This window comes from Ischnura elegans, chromosome 4 (assembly GCF_921293095.1).
Source record: "Ischnura elegans chromosome 4, ioIscEleg1.1, whole genome shotgun sequence".
Taxonomy (NCBI): domain Eukaryota; kingdom Metazoa; phylum Arthropoda; class Insecta; order Odonata; family Coenagrionidae; genus Ischnura; species Ischnura elegans.
In genome coordinates this window covers 21,905,879-21,924,983 of record NC_060249.1, presented here as the reverse complement: position 1 = coordinate 21,924,983, position 19,105 = coordinate 21,905,879, and the positions used below count along the sequence as shown (strand labels likewise).

The following is a 19,105-nucleotide window of genomic DNA, read 5'->3' as shown; positions in this document are numbered from 1 at the left end:
AAATTTAGTCAATACTTGATCTACACTTCTATGTAAATTCTCATTCTAATTCGCCTAACATCTTGAAAAAAGTACACTTATTATCGTAACGCAGCAAGAATCTCGCCGCCCTGCAATGTACTCTATTCATTTCAAATATAAAACCCACTCCATAAGGGTCCCACACGCTTGCAGTGTACTCCAAGTGAGGCATTGCTAGAATCAGGCAGTATCTTTCTTTCAACTATCTATGCCGATTACCGAGAATTATTTTTACAACTCCAACAACATTTGTCTTTCCCGCTTACTTCGCGAGTGTTTACCCTTAGGAAATTCCCGAGTATTGGTTTAGGGGTGGTAAGTAGTCGACAGATCTCAAAATGGAAAGCTAGAACCTCATCAATTTTTCAAATACACATTCAGTTCATCAGTTTTATTTTATTTTATATATTATATACTTTTGACCGATAGACTTTATTTCCTTATTTCTAGTATTATTTAAAAGTTTAAACAAAGTTTTATTTCCTTACTTCCAATTCTAGTATTATATTTTTTTTAACTGGTAGTCCTTGTATATGTTTGAAAAATTTATAGTCCTGTATTTATTTCTCGATCGCGTTCCGTCGCCTACTCTTCGAGCTATGTGTGTCGAAAATTCCAAATCCATGGACTCAGGGTAAGCAGAGATATGTTCTTTTCCCACGATTCCAACATTAGAGCTTACTTGAGAAACTTGGAAGATGAAAAATTCGGTTAAAAGATGTTTAGTTTCAGGAAGCAAGAAGGTCAATTTTGGTTTCTTAGAATTATTTTGCATTGCTACACAATTTACTGAAATATTTACACGATTAGTAAAATCCAAAGTATAAAACTCTCGTGTCACAGTTTTTTTGACAAAATCCTCCGAAACCGATTGACAGATTCCTATGAAATTGTGTGTGTATATTCAGTAGGTCTGTGAATAGGACGAAAACTATTTCATATTTTTCCGTAGGACCCACGAGGCTCTGAATCATTTCCACAAGAAACATATGTAAAGTTCGTTATTTATGCCTACACACCTTTTTACTTTTGCATTTTGCAATTAGTGATAATCGTCACATATAGTTGAAACATATACAATTCGAAGGAAAAGTAAATACATACTCTTATTCTTACATTCGAATTTAGTTTTCAATGAGATTTACGGCGAATAAAAAAAACATTTATAAAAATCCTGAAATCAAAGCGTATTTGGTTAACCGTCTCCTTGACGATCTTCGGTATTGTTAATGTTACTTTACATCTTTTTATGGCAATAAGTTTAGTCATAAAATTAATCCTTTGTTATAACTGTTAAAAAGTTCAGCAAGCTTTCTCTCACTCACTAAATTTTAGGGCCCTAATCCTTTTAGGCCATTATTAATACTTAATACTCAGTGCGTGCAAAATTGTTGAGAATCATTTTCAAACACTTCCTGTGATTCAACGTACGTTTATGAGATCAACGATTGCTTGAAAGCATCGCCCCTGTGGGGTAAAGTTAAAATGGTGCAGCGGAAAGCAAATGTGTGCGTTCAAATTATTCAAGATCCATCCCCTGAAAAATTCTTAATACAACTGTTAGATATTGGCGATGGAAAAGTAGCTGTTCATGAAAATACTGGGTGCATAGACTTGCCCACCGATTTCTGGTCAATCATTTATTCGCAAAAGGCTCTAATTGCCCAGATATTTCCCGATATACACCCAAAATATTTTAATCACGAGTTTCTAGCAGAAAGAACAATTTTGACAGCAAAACATATGGACGTCATTTTTCTAAATTTCAAGATACAACAGTTGTTGCCAGAGGACTTAGTGTCATAAAATCTATCAACACAGTTTACGATAGCAAATGAAGCCGTAAATTATCCAGCGGATTTTTTGAACTTATTGGATTTTCCTGGAATGGAACCGCACCATTTAAAGCTGAAGGTTGGATATCCAATCATTTTGCTTCATCATTTCAACCCACCACGCCTATGCAACCACAGGTGATTAGTAATTTTTAAAATTAATGAAAACGTTGTCGATGCATTGTAGCATTTTGAATCGCAAGTTCCAAGGAGAAGATGTATAAATACCGCGAATCCCAAGTATTCCGACAGGTGTGTCAATTGAGTTCAAACGGGTTCAATTTCAAATTAGATTGGCATTCGAAATGACAACAAATAGGTATGAAGGCCAAAAGATGACTGTTTGTGGCCAATAAGATTTAGGCGCACCGTGTTTTTCACACGGACAATTATAAGTGGCATGTTCTCGCGTGGATAAAGCATACAGTTTGTTTGTGTAGGCTAAAGATGGACTCACTCATAGTACACTTCATTGAACTAGGAGAGTGATAATTTTTCTTTTTTGTTGTCATAATTTATGATAGTGGTTTACTTTAAAATTTATTTATTAAGATTATAAAAGTGCCATGAATTTAAAAAAATGTATGTTTTTTGTATTCATTGTACAAGTGGCTTGTTATTTTTATTGGTCTTCATCATTTAGAGTGCACCATTCCTCTTTCGCCATAACCCACATAACCGCACACTCACAAAGTTAGTTATTTTTTATTTGACTACCTAAATACTAACTGGAAATAATTTACATGGCAAAACAACGTTTGCCGAGTCATCTAGCAAATTACAATTTTTTTGGGAATGTTGTGCGTATCCGTGTTTAACTATGGTGATAAATCCACTAAAATCACATCAAATCACAACAAATCCATATTTATCATCATCAAACACTTGAAATTATGATAAAAATGAAAGCTCTAGATGGTAATAAATCCCCCCAGGTGGAATTCGAACCTGCTGTCCCCGTATTAGCCGGTGAGGAAATTACCCCGCCGCCAGCGAGGCCGGCACAAGCGAATGGAGTTTGTTCGTCAAGTTTGTGGGGGAACCTTGCAAGCTGCCAGGAGAGCCCTCAAAGTCCATCGTCGTGGACTCGTATGTTGAGAGCAGCTAACGCTTCGCTGGGTGGAAAGAATGCGCTCCGCTGCCCTCTTGGGAGCGCGGCCTGCCGGTCGTCGGAAGAGTTCGCCCTGTCGATCCCCGCAGGCGAATATGGTCGAGCGAAGAAAGACGTGGAAGAGAAAGGGTATAGGGAGACTGGAAGAGGTAGAACGTCTTGTTAACTCGATTCCTTGAGTGGGTTTGGAAGGAGAAAAGGGGGAGTAGGGTAACGGGGAAAGAGAGCGAAGCAGGGGTAACTCTTCAAGGGTCACCGAGAAGGGATCTTTCTGCACCTTTTTTTATTTTCTCGAACCAGGGGCGGAGAGGGAAAAAAGGACGAAGGGAGGAGTAGACTATGGGTTTGAGATGTTCATTGCTCACCTAAGATGGGAGAAGGTTGAGTGGGGTGTTTCTTTTTTCGCTTTTTCCTCTTTTCTCCTATTTTGGGGAACAGCATCCCGTGGGATACGAAGCGTCCGCACAGGCAATAGCAAGGCCGCTGAGGGCTCCATTAAGGCCGTTTTACACGGAGCACTTCATTGCATAATCTGATCGGTGAACGAAGGTGCAGTAAAAATTGCGTGGTGTAAAGCGGTGAATTGCTATGAACTCATGCGAGAATGAATGGATGTAAGCTGGCAAAAAATAGCCCCTTTTTTAATTTCGTCTGAAAATTCCCTCGATTGCACGCCGAAATGAGAATTTATTGTTGTTTTTACTTGCGAAATTATGTGCTCCGTGTAAGACGGCCTTAAAAGCTGGTGGGGTCAAAAGGGAAGAGAAATACTCAGGCTGACCGTCAGAACTCTTCATGGTAAACTAAGAAAACCCATAGCTATTTTTATTTGGTGTGTTCCGAAGCCCTTTGTAGAGTGAGGGAGAGAACCTAAGTTTCGGCTCATATGCAAATCAATTAGCCGTCGCAGAGGGCGAAGGAATTCCCTTTTGAGTACCTGAATATTTTTCTATAGTCCCTCAAGTCCCCTCGCCAGTGTTTCTCACTTCTTATCCTTCACTCTCTTTTCCTCATTCTTTCCGTCTAAAAGAATACCTGCGCTGGCAAATGATTTATATCAGGAGCTTCGAATTTATTGTCTTTGTCAATATTATTAGGGTAGCCAGCACTTTAAAAACTGGGAAGATCGGGACATCTAATGAAATTTTATTTTTCAAAATATAAATCAAACTATTGAATTAACCACGTCATATTTGTGGTTTTTACTGCATGAAACAGTAATTGGAGAAAGAGCTCATTCACATTGTATTAGTTGCTGCAAAGTTTATAGATCATTTTCATCGCTATTTGTAGTTGTAATCGAATCCTTTCTAGAATGATTATGTTAACGACCAAATTAAATCACCCTCTCAATTTTCCGTGAGTAATTTTTCTTCCGCCGCGATGTGGCTGGTATTCCAATTCAATGAAATGAGATTTCTTCTAAGAAATCCTCTGAGTTTCAAGGAGAAATTTGAGGTGTGAAATGCGAATGCTCTCCTGAGCTGCATGATTAATTTAAGTATCATTATCCTGAGTAGTCGCAAGTGGAACTGGCCTTAGCATCGCAGAGCATCACGCCCCCCAAACGCCTCTCTTGACTTCCTCGCAGGCCTGCCTCAGCTTGCCTTCTCTGGGCGCTTGAGCTGGATTTTAGCGGAGGCTCGAACAAAAATAAGCTGGCATTAGCCTTCTCAGTCGCAGTCAAGAGCATTTTTTCTCTCGAGTTCTTTCGCTTCAAATACGGAAATTTTCTCATAAGGAGTCGTGCTTTTGAGCGTTGGAAAATTTATTGCTCTTATTAAATCAGAGAGTCAAGTTCCACGTCAAACAGCCGGAGCATTGTGCACCTTATATAGTCGCATCAATGGATAAAATCACCTGGTTATTTAAACCTACGACCGATAGCGCTGGTTCATGAGCCTTTTCGGTGGATGCGAAGTGGGATGAGAAGATCGAAAGAGATTTTCACTTATAGGATAACCTAATGCATTTGATATTTTAATGAAAACGTAGGTTATTATGAAAAAACAATGAGATTTTTTTAATTTAAGCGTTGTATCATTTGTTTAAAACAGAAATTGGTGTACAAACGAATTTCCTTTCGTTACAAGATATAATTATTATTGACGACATTCATGGGAATGGTTCTGTTCACCCGCGATGAAATAATTATTTCCACCATTTAATGTTAATAATTATAATAACCTTTTAATGCTGAAGCCTTCCTGAATTTTACGAAAATTAGAGAGCCAGAGGTTAGAGGAACCCTGGATACTGGTCAAGTGAATCTAGGGGAATCGCCACCGTGTAAAAATTCCGGGTGAGAGAGCGCTGCAGCCCCCAAAGCACCCATCCTGGTATATTTTCCCTTTCATTTATAAACAAAAATAGCGCATAATTTTATGCAAATTTCATGATAAATACTTCGAATAATTTTTCTAAAGGAATTGCAGACGAAAATGTAGACACTATCGAGTCAAAAAACACACACAAAAAAGGAAATGGACATGCCAAATCGTTAATGCAACCATTAAAATTATGAAAATAACAAACTTTATAAATAAAATTAATTTTTTCATCCTTATTGACGATCACTGTCTCTGTAATGACATTCGTGACATTTAATGACGCAGGTGGAATCATTATTGCTTATGAATCGAAAACATTCGTATATTTGCCGTCTTATAAGTTTTATATTTTCCACGTGTAAAAAATGACCCGCCCTACAATCAGAAGCAGATAATTCAGGAACTTTCCTAAGTCTAATTGCTACAAAAGCCTTTGCGTCTGCTAGAAGATTACCTTTTTACACCCTGGACTTCAGATGTTCATCTACAAGACTAAACGCGAGAGCTTCCATGAACTTCATTCTTGGTCTTCGATGGATTTTTTTCAAAATATCATTAGCTACAAAAATCACGTGGTCGCTAAGGGTAGCCATATAAAAAAAACCGGAGAAATTATGATAGAGGCCACCTTAGTATTCGTCTTGAAGGGGAGTAATTTACACACTTCTGGTCCACAGAATCGACACCTCCCTTGGTTAAATTGTAGTTCAGGATAATTTCAGGTTTCGCAGTTTCTAGATCGATGTCCTCTTTGCAGTGCAGCGTAGAAAGCAGAATTTCACTCTTGTTTCGTACAGTACAGTACGAAACAATGGTGCAGGTATCCTGAAAACCAAGAAATGAAGTTCCAGCCAATCGAATTTTGCAGGGTAGTAACTCTCTGTGGATTTAAGTTTTTTTCACCGTACCTAAGAAAGTTAGACCATTTTTTAGCAAATACATGGCTAAATCAATACCTACTTGAATAGTAATGTTTTAGTGTTATTTTCCCATTCGAATGCCCGTATCCTCGTTGCTATGACGATCGCTGTTCTACAAATCATCAGGCCTGTTCCATCTGTTTTACAAGCTCATATAACATGTCTTGTAACTTCTTTTTACGAAGAGAGTGTATTTAATTCCAAATAAAGATATTATTTCTACTTGAGAAGTATTTATGCAATCCCTGATTCTCGAGTACACATGAGATGTCAGTTTTTCTTCAATATACAACTTGGTATTCTCGAATTTTGTTTTCAATCACGTTCAGTAAAATCGTTTTCGGAAACAATTCGAGTTCGGTTGCGGCATTCTTAGGAAATAATTTTGGCCCTGGTGGAACAACAACAATGTATTTAGATTTTGTTTTAGTGTTAGCAAATTGTATCTAAGAGTCCTGCCAAAGAGTTCAACCGTTTCCATTGATCTAGATAAACGTTGAAATTATGTGGGCGGCTAACAATATTATTATCATCAGATTGCTAACTATTGCTGGAATGTAATGCGTCTCCAAAAACATTCTTCCTCCCCTTCACTTTCATGTGAGAAATCAAAAAAATATTCTCCATATCGTGGTTTACCTGCCCTTCCCTCCCATCTTCACAATCAAGCTTTTGAAGCGCTCGTTAGAACTCATCGGGGTGATAAATACAATCTGACCTTAGAATACCATATACTCTACATTAGTCACCACCGACTCAATTTTTTCACATTTCGATAAAATCATAATTGTAAGATTTACGACCGCTACTGGTCCGTCAGAGGAAGTACAGGGAACAGAATTGAAAGATTTTGTGAGATAAAGACCATTCTTTTATTGATCCCCAACTTGATGTTGCTCTCTCTACATCTCGCACTTGACTCCCTGCTGCCAAGCTGCTTAGACTCCCAAGTCCACCTTAGGCGTCCCCACGTGATCGGTATTCACCTCTCCGATTCGTTGCCATCGCCGTGGCATGTGAGGCTCGTAGGTCGCTGATGTTGCAGTACCTATTGGTGGGAAAGGAGCGACCGGAAACCAGAGGGATGTGCAGGTAAGGTGCTAGCAGAGGAAAAGAACGGAGAGAGCGTGGGATGCTTAGGTAGGTTCCTTCAATATGAAGAGCCAGCATCCGGTCTCCTACATCGCCTTCCCGCAAAACAAAATTGGACACACAGTGGACAATTTTTTTTAAGAAGACATTCAAGATGAAATACCACAATAAACCCAACACTCAATAAAACGTCTGTAAAAATCATACAATCCCGTAATACATAATCATTCCGACCCTTGATCAACAATACAAAGATTAAATACTAATAAACCCAGCATCAACAAAATTTCATTAAACAATGTTCAATCTCACAAGACACAATTTATTTCTTATTATTACGTGGTCGTAGGTTATATGCACCTTCGGCTCTCTCCTCGTTCACCACACTTTCTGCTGGCACATTTACACTAACGTCCTCGTTCTCTGAGCGTGGTCCGGCTTGGCCAGCCGCTCGCGACCTCAAAGGGTAGGGAGAGCGCGCGGGGAGGGTTGGTGAGATAAGGGAATTGTCGTCTGCGTCGGTGCTCCCGCAGTCTCCGCGGCCTTCCGCGGAATGTGCTTGCGCACGGAATGGGGAAGCAAGGACGTTGGTATCCTCTTCGCGGTCTTCTCTGGGATGTGCGTACTCTTCCAGATTATCACTCTCGCTGGTCAGGGGACTCGCTGGGGGCACTGATGAGGTGGAGGGATAAACAACACAGGGAAGGGGAAAACAGGGGGGGTCTTCCACACTTGGACAGGGCGCACAGCTGGCTCCTTCGTCCTCCGTCGTCTGGGTTTTCCGTGGGCGCCCTCGACGTCGCTCCTGGAATCTGCTAGTTGAAGTGGGAGGGGAAGTACCATGATATGGTTTAAGCCTATTTTTGTGTACAACAACATTTCGAAAGGGAAGCTTCAGCCGCACATTTGTGTCCGAGAGAACTTCAATCACTTCGTATGGCCCCCTCCATGGGCAATGAAACTTCTTAACTCGGCCTGACTTAATTTGGGCATCACTCAAATACACATACTGCCCACACATGTACTTCACATCCCTGCATTTTTTATTGTACTGAATCTCTCGTGTTCTCTGCGCACTCCTACAACTATTGCGGCACTTCGACCTCAGATCCATCAGGATTTTCCGAAGACCCGTAACATAATCGCCGACAATCTTTTTACTCTCTCTGTCCAAACACTCGAAAGGGGTTTTCATTGGAAACCCGAATACAACTTCATGTGGCGAACATGTTGTACTACTATGCGTGCTACTATTATATGCTGTAGTTGCATATTGGAGTAATACATCCCAGCTATTGTTTTTAGAGTTTACGTAATGGCTAATCATAACCGCAATTGTTCGATGAACCCTCTCAATTCTCCCATTGCATTCCGGATGGAAGGGTGTTGTGCGTAACTTCGTAATCTTCAGTAATTTACACATATTTGTAAACAGTTCAGACATAAAATTAGATCCCTGATCGCTCAAAAGCTTACTTGGCACACCAAATTTCAAAACCCACCTATTCACGAAAGCCTCAGCTACAGTCACTGCCGACTGATCCGCCAAGGGGACCATGACCAAATACCGCGAAAAATGATCTAATATGGAGAGAATGTATCTGTTTCCACTCTCCGTCACGGGTAGGGGTCCTACCACATCGACCGCTACGAAATCAAAAGGGGCTTCGGCTTCAGGTAGCTTCTGCAAAGGCGCTCTCGTTCTACCATACGGGCTACGGCGATTGCATGACACACACTCTTTCACCAACCTTTCAACATGCGCTCGCATTTTAGGCCACCAATAGAGAGATTCTATTCTATTGAATGTTGACTGCGCACCTGCGTGGCCAAACAAAGGGTGCTCATGATACTGTCTGAAAACATCTAATCTCATTATCTCCGGAACCACTAGTTTCAATCCATTACGCGTATCTTTGTATAAAAACCCTCCCTTTTCTTCGAAACCTTGTGATGAACGCCACTGTTTACACTGCATATCCCTTACTTGCATTTTTGCTACGTCATCATCAAATATGGTGTCGACGAGCCTCACTTTACGACTCAAACAATCCGCGTTCAAATGTTTCTTCCCCGGTTTGTGAACAACGGAATAGTTATATTCGCCGAGCTTTAACGTCCATCGCATCAACCTACTAGAGGGGTCCTTCATACTGAAAAGCCATTTCAATGCTGCGTGATCTGTCACAATTTTAAAATTTTTCCCAAATAAATAAGGCCTCCAATGCTGAACACTCCAAATGATCGCCAGCAATTCTTTTTCAGTCGTGGAATAATTGATTTCCGCGGTATTTAGTTGCCGAGATGCATAGGCTATTGGATGCTCCTCTCCCGCGACCTCTTGTGATAAGACGGCCCCAAGCGCAAAATTACTTGCATCCGTGGAGAGAATAAAGGGTTTGTTAAAATCAGGGTATACAAGCACAGGGCTACAAGTCAGTGCATCCTTCAAAACACCCATTGCGTGTTGACAATCCGGTCCCCAGATAAACGCTGTCCCCTTCTTCAAAAGCCTTGTAAGGGGCCTGGCCAGCTCGGCGTATCGATCGACAAAGCGTCGGTAATAGTTGGCTAGACCGAGAAAAGATTGCAACTCTTTCACATTCGTTGGGGTTGGGAAGTTTTTCACCGCATCAATCTTTCCCGGGTCGGGCCGCACACCCTTTTTCGAAATAATATGGCCGAGATAATTTACCTGTTCTAAGGCAAAGTGGCATTTTTCAAATTTTAATGAAAGTTTTGATTCCCTCAATTTTTCGAAAACTCGTCTCAATCTCTCGGAGTGTTCTTTAATTCCGCTACTGAATACAATAACATCATCTAAATATACTAAACACTGTAAGGGTTTTAATCCGCGGAGCACTCCGTCCATCATTCGCTGAAAGGTAGCAGGGGCATTTCGCAAACCAAATGGCATTCTAGTGTATTCGTAGTGCCCACTCTCGACAACGAAACCGGTTTTAGGCTGCGATTCAGGGTGCATGGGTATTTGATGATACCCGCTGGTCATGTCTAAGGTCGTGAAATATTTACACCCCCCCAAATAATCAAGAGTATCGACGATATTTGGAATCGGATAGACATCGGGTGTTGTGATGGAGTTCAATTGCCGAAAATCTACACAAAATCTAAAATTTGGCTTCCCATCTGTGGATTTCTTGGGCACGATAACGACTGGTGATGCCCATGGGCTCTCACTAGGTGTAATTATCCCAGCCTCAAGTTGCTCTTGCACAAATTTCTCTACCAATGGCTTCTGATGGTACGGAGTGCGGTATGGGCGACGATATATGGGCTTTACCTCATTAGTAGGTATGTGGTGGTACGCGATATCTGTCGCAGGTAGATTTTCCTTATGACTAAAAAGGTCACAAAACTCCTCCAGAACAGGCCTCAACACATTCACCTCATCAGGCGATAGGTGACTTAGCTTGTCAGCAAAATTTAATTTATCGGTGACATTTTCTATCGTCCCTAATTGGCCAACTCTTACCACATCACTTTCGCCCGCCAACCCTGTAACTAGCTCGTCTACCGTAGCCAATAACGTCCCCTTTGGGAAATTTAATTCCTCTGTCCCAAAATTCGCCACTTGAAAGATAACAGAGTTATCTTCGCCTATGCTGCTCAAACTACGAGCCACGGCACACCCCTCAACATCCGGAATTATGGGTTCCACAATAACTTCGCGACCCTGAAAGGAGGTTTCACTTACAATTGTTGTTCTAATTATTTTTTCGCTACACGGCGGCACAGATATAGGATTTGCTAACCTCAACTCTACATTTTTAATAGTTTTTTCGTGTCTTTTAGAACTACTGTCCTTCTTATTAGGGCTAATCTCGTCCTTCAGGTCCTGTTTCTTCTCTACTAGTTCCCCTGTTAATGGCCAACTATTTTTGCCAACAAAAAGTTTACTCCCACTCACATCAATTGATGCCCCATATTTCTTAAGAAAATCCAAGCCTAAAATCCCGTCAAATTCTGCAACTCGCTCAACCACTTGCATATTTACATCATACTTCACTGCCCCCACAAAAAAGGTCACTTCTTTCTCCCCGTAATTCCACATTTTTCCCCCAGCAATACCCAAAATTCTGACCGCAGGTGCTCTGATTTTGTCTGTTCCACATACAGCGCGCCTGATTAGCGAAATCTGAGCCCCCGTGTCTATAAGCATTTTACATTTTCTTCCTAAAATATTAACTACTGCCACCAAATCGCATGAATCCCCCCTACTGCCCACACGAGGTAGGATTACACTTACCAGGGGCCGGATTCGGCGGCTCTTCCGGCCCCAGCGCCGTTTAAATCTCCCGCCTGTTGGACCCCGCTGCGGCTCCTACAATCACGGGCCAGATGATCTCCCCCTCCGCAGATAAAACAGCGCCTTCCTCGGCTGCACTGCTTGGAAAGGTGACCGGGCTGCCCGCAGTTGAAACAGACGCGCTGGCTAGGGGCATGGAATACTCGGCGGGCGGGTGGTCCATCCCTTGGTCCCTCCGCCGGCCTCCTCTCAGTCTCCTGGATCCGGATGGCGTTAGCGATGGCAGCATCGAAGGTCTCAGGGGCAGTCAGTCGACACTGATGGCCAACCTCCCCAGTTAGCCCACGTAGGAACGTGTCGAGCGCCCGCTGATCCGCCTCGACACGTCGCTCCGCCACTCGTTCTGCTGGGCCCTCAGTGGAGTAGGTTCGCGCATTTATCGCCCGCACTCGGTCAGCGAATGCCTCAATGCCTTCGCCCGGTGACATGCGGAGGTTCGACAACATCTCCCGGAAAAACCGCGCGCTCTTTTTGGAGCGGTACCGCGTCGTAACGAGAGCCTTAAAAACTTCGTACGAGTCTGCCTCGCGGCATTCGTCTTTACTACGAATGAAAATATTAGCGTCTCCGAGCATACGCAGCTTAGCGACTCGCAATCTATCGGCATCGGACCATCCACCGAGATCTGCGATTCCCTCCAACTTTGAAAAGAAGGCGTCGACATCCTCCTCGACTTTTCCCGAAAACTCGCCAACCGCCGTGAAATATGCGAGCTGTGGTCGAGTTTCTGTCGCGGTTGCCGCGCTGTTATTCTTCAGCCTCTTATTTTCCGTTTCGACCACGCGGAGTCGTTCGCACAGTTCGTTCATGGCCTGCTGGAGCTCCACCTCTCGTCCACCTAAACTGATTCGAGAAGACATGGTCTTATCTTCTGATATGTATCCTCCTCTGACTAAAATCCGACACTTCTGACACCAATGTAAGATTTACGACCGCTACTGGTCCGTCAGAGGAAGTACAGGGAACAGAATTGAAAGATTTTGTGAGATAAAGACCATTCTTTTATTGATCCCCAACTTGATGTTGCTCTCTCTACATCTCGCACTTGACTCCCTGCTGCCAAGCTGCTTAGACTCCCAAGTCCACCTTAGGCGTCCCCACGTGATCAGTATTCACCTCTCCGATTCGTTGCCATCGCCGTGGCATGTGAGGCTCGTAGGTCGCTGATGTTGCAGTACCTATTGGTGGGAAAGGAGCGACCGGAAACCAGAGGGATGTGCAGGTAAGGTGCAAGCAGAGGAAAAGAACGGAGAGAGCGTGGGATGCTTAGGTAGGTTCCTTCAATATGAAGAGCCAGCATCCGGTCTCCTACATAATACAATTTACGTCCATTAGGAGGTTGCGATTCCTGAATCTTGTTACAATGCCTTTGCAACATTATGCTCTTCTCCCGCAGGTAGAGACACCAGGTGCCGACTCTTCGCCTTCAAACTCCAATGCATGGCACATTATAATAAACGTACATAACTTATTTTTCGGCCACTAGTAAAGCGTAAATAACGCATTGATACACCAAGGTGATGCATATTTGAGTATAAAGATGAAATTTTTAAATTACGACATGTGGTTTGAGGTTGAGATACATTATACAAATGATAATAACGAAATAATAATGCAAATGCTTACAAAAAATATAATAAATACGAGAGAACATATTGACATAGTGTTGGAAAAAGAAGCTTCCAAGTTTCCACGGTAGCGACAATTATCAGAAGTTCTTTAGTAGCGTGTGAACGCCATCTAGCGGCAAATCATCCGGAGTCACGTTGTTCTCACTTAGTAAGATTCTAACGCAATAGTTGGTCGTCACATTGACGCAAACATATGTTCTTGGTAGAGGGAGAAGTACAGAAATAGAATTCCAATGTGTGCCACCTATGAACTATGCACAGTAAACGCGCTATTTCGAATTTTCGAAACATGCGGCAAAATCCCCGCTTAGCGTTAATCTCATGGGTTAATCTCTTGTTCATAATTAATTCATCTATTTTGTTACTCGTATTCTGAGTAAAATCAATGTACTGTCAATGCATTAAAAATGCTAATATATACTGTTATTTTACAAAGCAGAACAAATATGAAACAGAGACCTGAAAATTGTTTAACTATTGAATAAAAAGCGTATAGTAATATTGGCTTATTACACAATAGAAAACAATTTGATAACTAAAACACTTCACAGAAACGCCAAATGAAAGACTGTAAAACCTGGGTTTGGGCACTGGAGTGATTAATCGCCCGGAGATGGTACCTGATGGTCGCCACTCGGTAAATGTAATCTTTAGTGGTTTGGCTGACAATTTCAATGGATACATATATTCCATGCTAAAGATTCATGAGTTTAATACTACAGAACGTCCAGTTTTAGAATTAATTCTTTTCCCGATTTTCTTTGTGGTTAGTGAATTGTGAAGCAAAGTCTATCATTGAATCAAAAGACCTAACTTTAAACTGGTAGGTAATATCCATTAGAGGGAAAGGAAAAAATAATAAAGGAACAAGGGTGAAAGGTATCCCCTTATAACGCATATCCATGGATAACTTTTCTGTATATTTTCCAGTGACAGCCCCGCCAGAGGAGGGTCATCGCATATGGGGAGGCCGTCCTCACTACGTCGGTGACACAGTCCGTGTCAGCTGCACCTATGGGTGCTCAAAACCAGCCGCGAACTCATCTCGTTCATCAACGGCGAGCATGCAATTTCTTTGCCGCCAACTTCATCCGCCTTACCATCATGAAAGCAAAACTTGTTTCTTGTGCTTCTTGACTCCCCTAAGACAGAACCTTTAACATTTTACGTGGTAGGAGAGAGTATTTTTGTCACTTTAGGTTTCCACTCAACACTTACTTTCCTTATTTTATGTATTCGATGTTTAATGTAATGTTTATCCGGTAGCATACCTGATAAATGCGTTAGTTTTTCACGTATGAGCCATATTTTTCTTAAGCTTTTAAGTATAGCAGGTATTTCAAAATTGGCGCTTTAAACCGTTGTATTACGTGATTGTGAATGCTAATTCATTTCTCCAGACGTGGTATTCATTTCTACATACATAAAATCTACCTAATTCGGAGGATATCTTTTGAAAAATATATTTCCTATGTTTAATGATTCATTTTATAATATCCTATTCAGAACATGATTCTGAGATAGCAATGCAGAGGTTTCCTGCGGACAATACCAAACGGAGGAACTGGCACACTGCACATATGTGATCTCAGTACGCTCATTGTTTTATTTTTAAGCACGAACCGTGTATGGGCTCTGTGGCGGCATATGTTAATTCGTACCCTGTCCATCATAAATCAAAATAAATTAGCACACTCACTTTTCAGGATTGTTTTGATGACATCCGAAGCTGCGACTATGTTACAGTTATTATCACTGTCGTTAATGTAGCGGAGCGCTGTCCGCTACTCAGGACATGGACTCTTGGGGGAAACCCAGGAGGTGGGGGCGTGAAGCCCTCGACGGGAGAAGGGCTTTTGGGGCCCGTTGTAAAAGAGAGAGAATAAAGAAGTTGTGGTTTGAACCTCGAAGTGAGCGAACGTTATTTTGAATATCCTTCTCCAGCGAACCGGCGCTACATTGGCGCAGTCGGTAGGATAGTGTTCTCGATCCTGAGATTTTGCGTGCGGTTCGGCGGCGGCAGCCATGGCGGGTATGGTGATGCCGGAGAAGTTTAGTGGTGCGGAGGAGTGGGAAGACTGGGTCTTCCAATTTGAGACAGTGGCGGAAATAAATAAATGGCCTGAGGAGCAGAAGACGCTCTACCTGAGACTCTGCCTCACAGGAAACGCTCTCTCGGCGTTTCGTGATCTGCCGGAGGAAAACAGAGGGAGCTATGAAAAGGCGCGGGAGGCGTTGGGGCGGCGCTTCAACCCAAGGGAAGCGAGCGAGAAGGAGAAGGCGCGATTCGTCCAAAGGGCGCGCAACCCCGGAGAAGACATCGCCGCCTTTGCCACGGACCTCGGGCGCCTTGCTCGGCGCGCATACCCTTCCTGGCCCGAGGATGCGAGAAAGGCCGTAGTGCGCGACCGCTTCCTCGATGGGCTCGACGGGAACATTCGGGTGTGGGTGAAGCAGGCGAGACCTGCTAGCCTCGAGGAAGCAATCGGCGTTGCAATCGAGATGGAGGCAATCCATTTCGCCGAGTCATCCACCAGGGGAGTGAATGCGTTGGCGCCGGCGACGCTCGTCAGGTCACAGGATATCGGTGTGGGGAGTCGAGGGTGTGGTCGCGAGGACAGAGTGGAGGCCGCGTTGACACAGAACTCAGAGACAATGAGAGAGGTGTTGCAATTTCTACGAGGGATGGTTATGTCGAGTGGTGAGGACCACGACCCCGCTCCCGCTCCGGAGAGGCGGCGCCCTAATTCCAGTGTGAGGCGCAGAGATCGGCCGCGCTGTTGGATGTGCGGCGAGGAGGGCCATCTGAGGGCCGAATGCCCACGGCTTTCCTTCTCGGGAAACGATGGGAGGCCGAGGAGACGGTAACCTTCTCGGCCGCAGACGGAAAAGGAAACCGAGACACTACTTCACCGCTCGAGGGCGTCGGAGGACGCGGAGTAAAGGAAATTTGGACAATTTGGTCCGAGTCAGTGCTCCTGGTGCGCGGATCCGTTTCGGGGATCCCCGTCGAGATACTAATAGACACGGGAGCGGCAGTGTCACTGATATCGGAAGAAATATGGAGCCGCACCGAAAATTCGGGGAAAATCATAACAGACAATGTGACACTAATAACGGCGAATGGGGAGCCATTACGGGTGCTTGGGAAGGGTGAAGTGATACTTCAGATCGGAGGGGAAGAGTTCTCTCATGATGTGCTCATCGCCCCGCGCCTATCGAAGGGATGCCTCCTGGGTGCCGATTTTCTGCGAGCACATCAGTGTGACGTGGCTTTTTCCCGGAATTGCATTCTTCTCCGCGGAAAAGCGGTGCCTTTTCTCTCAAGTGAGGGAAAGTGCGAGTGGGGCTGCGCAGTGACGTTGAAGGAGAACGTTGTTCTTCCTCCTCACCACGAAGTGGTAGTGGAGTGTTTGGTGAGCTCGGACCCGGGGTTCAAAGAAAAAGTGGGGATAATCGAGCCAAACCCAAAACTTTTAGAGCGTTATGGCGTTTTCGGTGCGCGGATTTTGCATAACGTGAAGGATACGGTGAATATGCTTTTCCTGAATCCCTTGGGAGAGACAGTGACTCTATACAAAGACACGAAAGTGGGCGTATTGCACGAGTGTTGTGGAGAACAAGTGGAAACATGTCAAAAGCCCGTTTTTAGTCTGGAGAACGCGCATCTCCCCCCAGCATCTTCCCTCTTTGACTTAAACTGTGCCGATATTAGTGAAGCGGAAATAGAGGAACTCAAAACAGTGTTGAATGAGTTTTCAGATGTGTGCTCTCGAGGACCCTACGACTTAGGGCGTACAAACATTCTTAAGCACACAATAGAGACTAGGGATGTGTCCCCGATTCGGCAACCTCCCAGGAGATTGCCAATCCACAGACGCGGAGAAGTGCGACGAATCGTAGAGGAAATGATGAGGGACGATATAATCGAAGAATCATCATCTCCTTGGAGTTCACCGATCGTTCTTGTGACAAAGAAAGACGGATCGACGCGATTTTGTGTTGATTATAGGCGTCTGAATTCCGTGACTCACAAAGATGCTTATCCCCTCCCCCGCATGGACGACATTCTCGATTCGCTCGCCGGCGCAACAGCTTTCTCCACAATAGATATGGCGTCAGGATACTGGCAGTGCGAGGTCGCGGAAGCTGATCGAGAAAAGACAGCCTTTACCACTGGTGACGGTCTATATCAGTTTAAAGTGCTGCCTTTCGGATTGTGCAACGGACCCAGTACATTCCAAAGACTAATGGACCTAGTGCTCGCGGGTGCACAGTGGAGGTCTTGTTTGGTGTACTTGGATGACGTCATAATTTTTGGAAGGGATTTTAGGGAGCACGTAGAAAGGCTAACAGATGTGTTGATACGCCTAAGGAAGGCGGGACTGAAAATTAAGCCTGAGAAGTGCCAAATCATGAAACCATCTGTGAAATTTTTAGGCCATATAGTCTCCAAAAATGGTGTCGCGACGGATCCTAATAAAATTGCCGCGATCACAGAATGGCGATCTCCAGCATCCCTTGAGGAGCTTAGGGCGTTCCTAGGAACTGTATCTTACTACAGGCGGTTTATTAGAGACTTTTCACAGATAGCCTGCCCCCTACACAGGTTGACCGAGAAGCATGCCTTATTTAAATGGAGTGCAGAATGTGAAGACGCCTTTCAGACTCTTAAGCGAAAGCTAACGTGTTCACCGATTTTGGCCTTCCCGCGGTTGGACTGCGAATTTACGCTCGACTGTGACGCTAGCGGGATGGGTATCGGGGCCGTACTCAGCCAGAGACAGGAAGGCGAGGAAAGGGTTGTGGCCTATTACAGTCGGACGCTCTCACGTGCCGAAAAACAATATTGTGTGACGAGGCGTGAACTTTTGGCGGTAGTAAATTCTACCCGCCATTTTCGCCAATATTTATTAGGCAAACGGTTTGTGGTGCGCACCGATCATAATTCCCTACAGTGGTTGAGATCGTTTCGAGAACCGGAAGGACAAGTTGCTCGCTGGCTTGAGCAATTGTCGGAGTATGACTTTTTAGTGGTGCATCGGCCGGGAAACAAACATGGAAATGCCGACGGTTTATCCCGGTCTGTTTGTAAACAGTGCGCTCGGGGAGAGGGGGAGCTGATTTCAGCGGAAATCGACGCCGTCTTAGAGGCCCCCAGTGAAGGCGTGAGAGACAGACAAAGCAAAGACCCCGTGCTGAGAAGGGTAATGGAAGCACTCGAAGCAGGAATTCGGCCGTCCGAGGGAGAGAGGAGGGGTGACTGCCCGAGGGCGAAGGCTTTGTGGACACAATGGGATAGACTAGTGTTTAAGGATGGGGCTCTCTTTCGAAGGTGGGAAGAAGAAGGAAGGGACGCCTTCCGTCTCCAGATAATTGTGCCTGCTGAGGCTAGGGACGAAATTCTTCGGGCTTTGCACGATTCGCCCGTCGGAGGCCATTTAGGGTATGAGAAAACTCTAGGTAAAGTGAGAGAGCGCTACTATTGGCCCGGATACACAAAAGACGTGGAAATTTGGTGCCGCACGTGTGAAGATTGTTCGCGTCGGAAATCCCCGCCTCACCAGCAACGAGCACCACTGGGTCATTGCCCGACGGGAGGACCGATGGAAAGGATTTCCATGGACATTTTAGGACCACTTCCTCAAACAAAGTTGGGAAATAAATATATATTGGTGGTCGCTGATGAGTTCACCAAGTGGACCGAAGCGTATGCCATGCATAACCAAGAGGCGGAAACAGTGGCGCATCATGTTAAGGGCTTCGTGTGCAGGTGGGGAGTGCCACGGGAAATCCATACTGATCAAGGACGCCAATTCGAATCCCGCCTCTTCCAAG

General features: G+C 44.2%; 1 long non-coding RNA gene across 1 annotated transcript in view; it reads left to right on the top strand.

Annotated features, from left to right (window-relative positions):
- LOC124157136 overlaps nucleotides 1-15,087 on the top strand; it is a 212,660-nt gene extending 197,573 nt beyond the window's left edge. Inside the window, exon 4 of the long non-coding RNA XR_006864543.1 lies at nucleotides 14,198-15,087. This is a non-coding gene — a long non-coding RNA (uncharacterized LOC124157136). The remainder of the gene's footprint in view (nucleotides 1-14,197) is intronic.
- The last annotated feature ends 4,018 nt before the right edge of the window (nucleotides 15,088-19,105 follow it).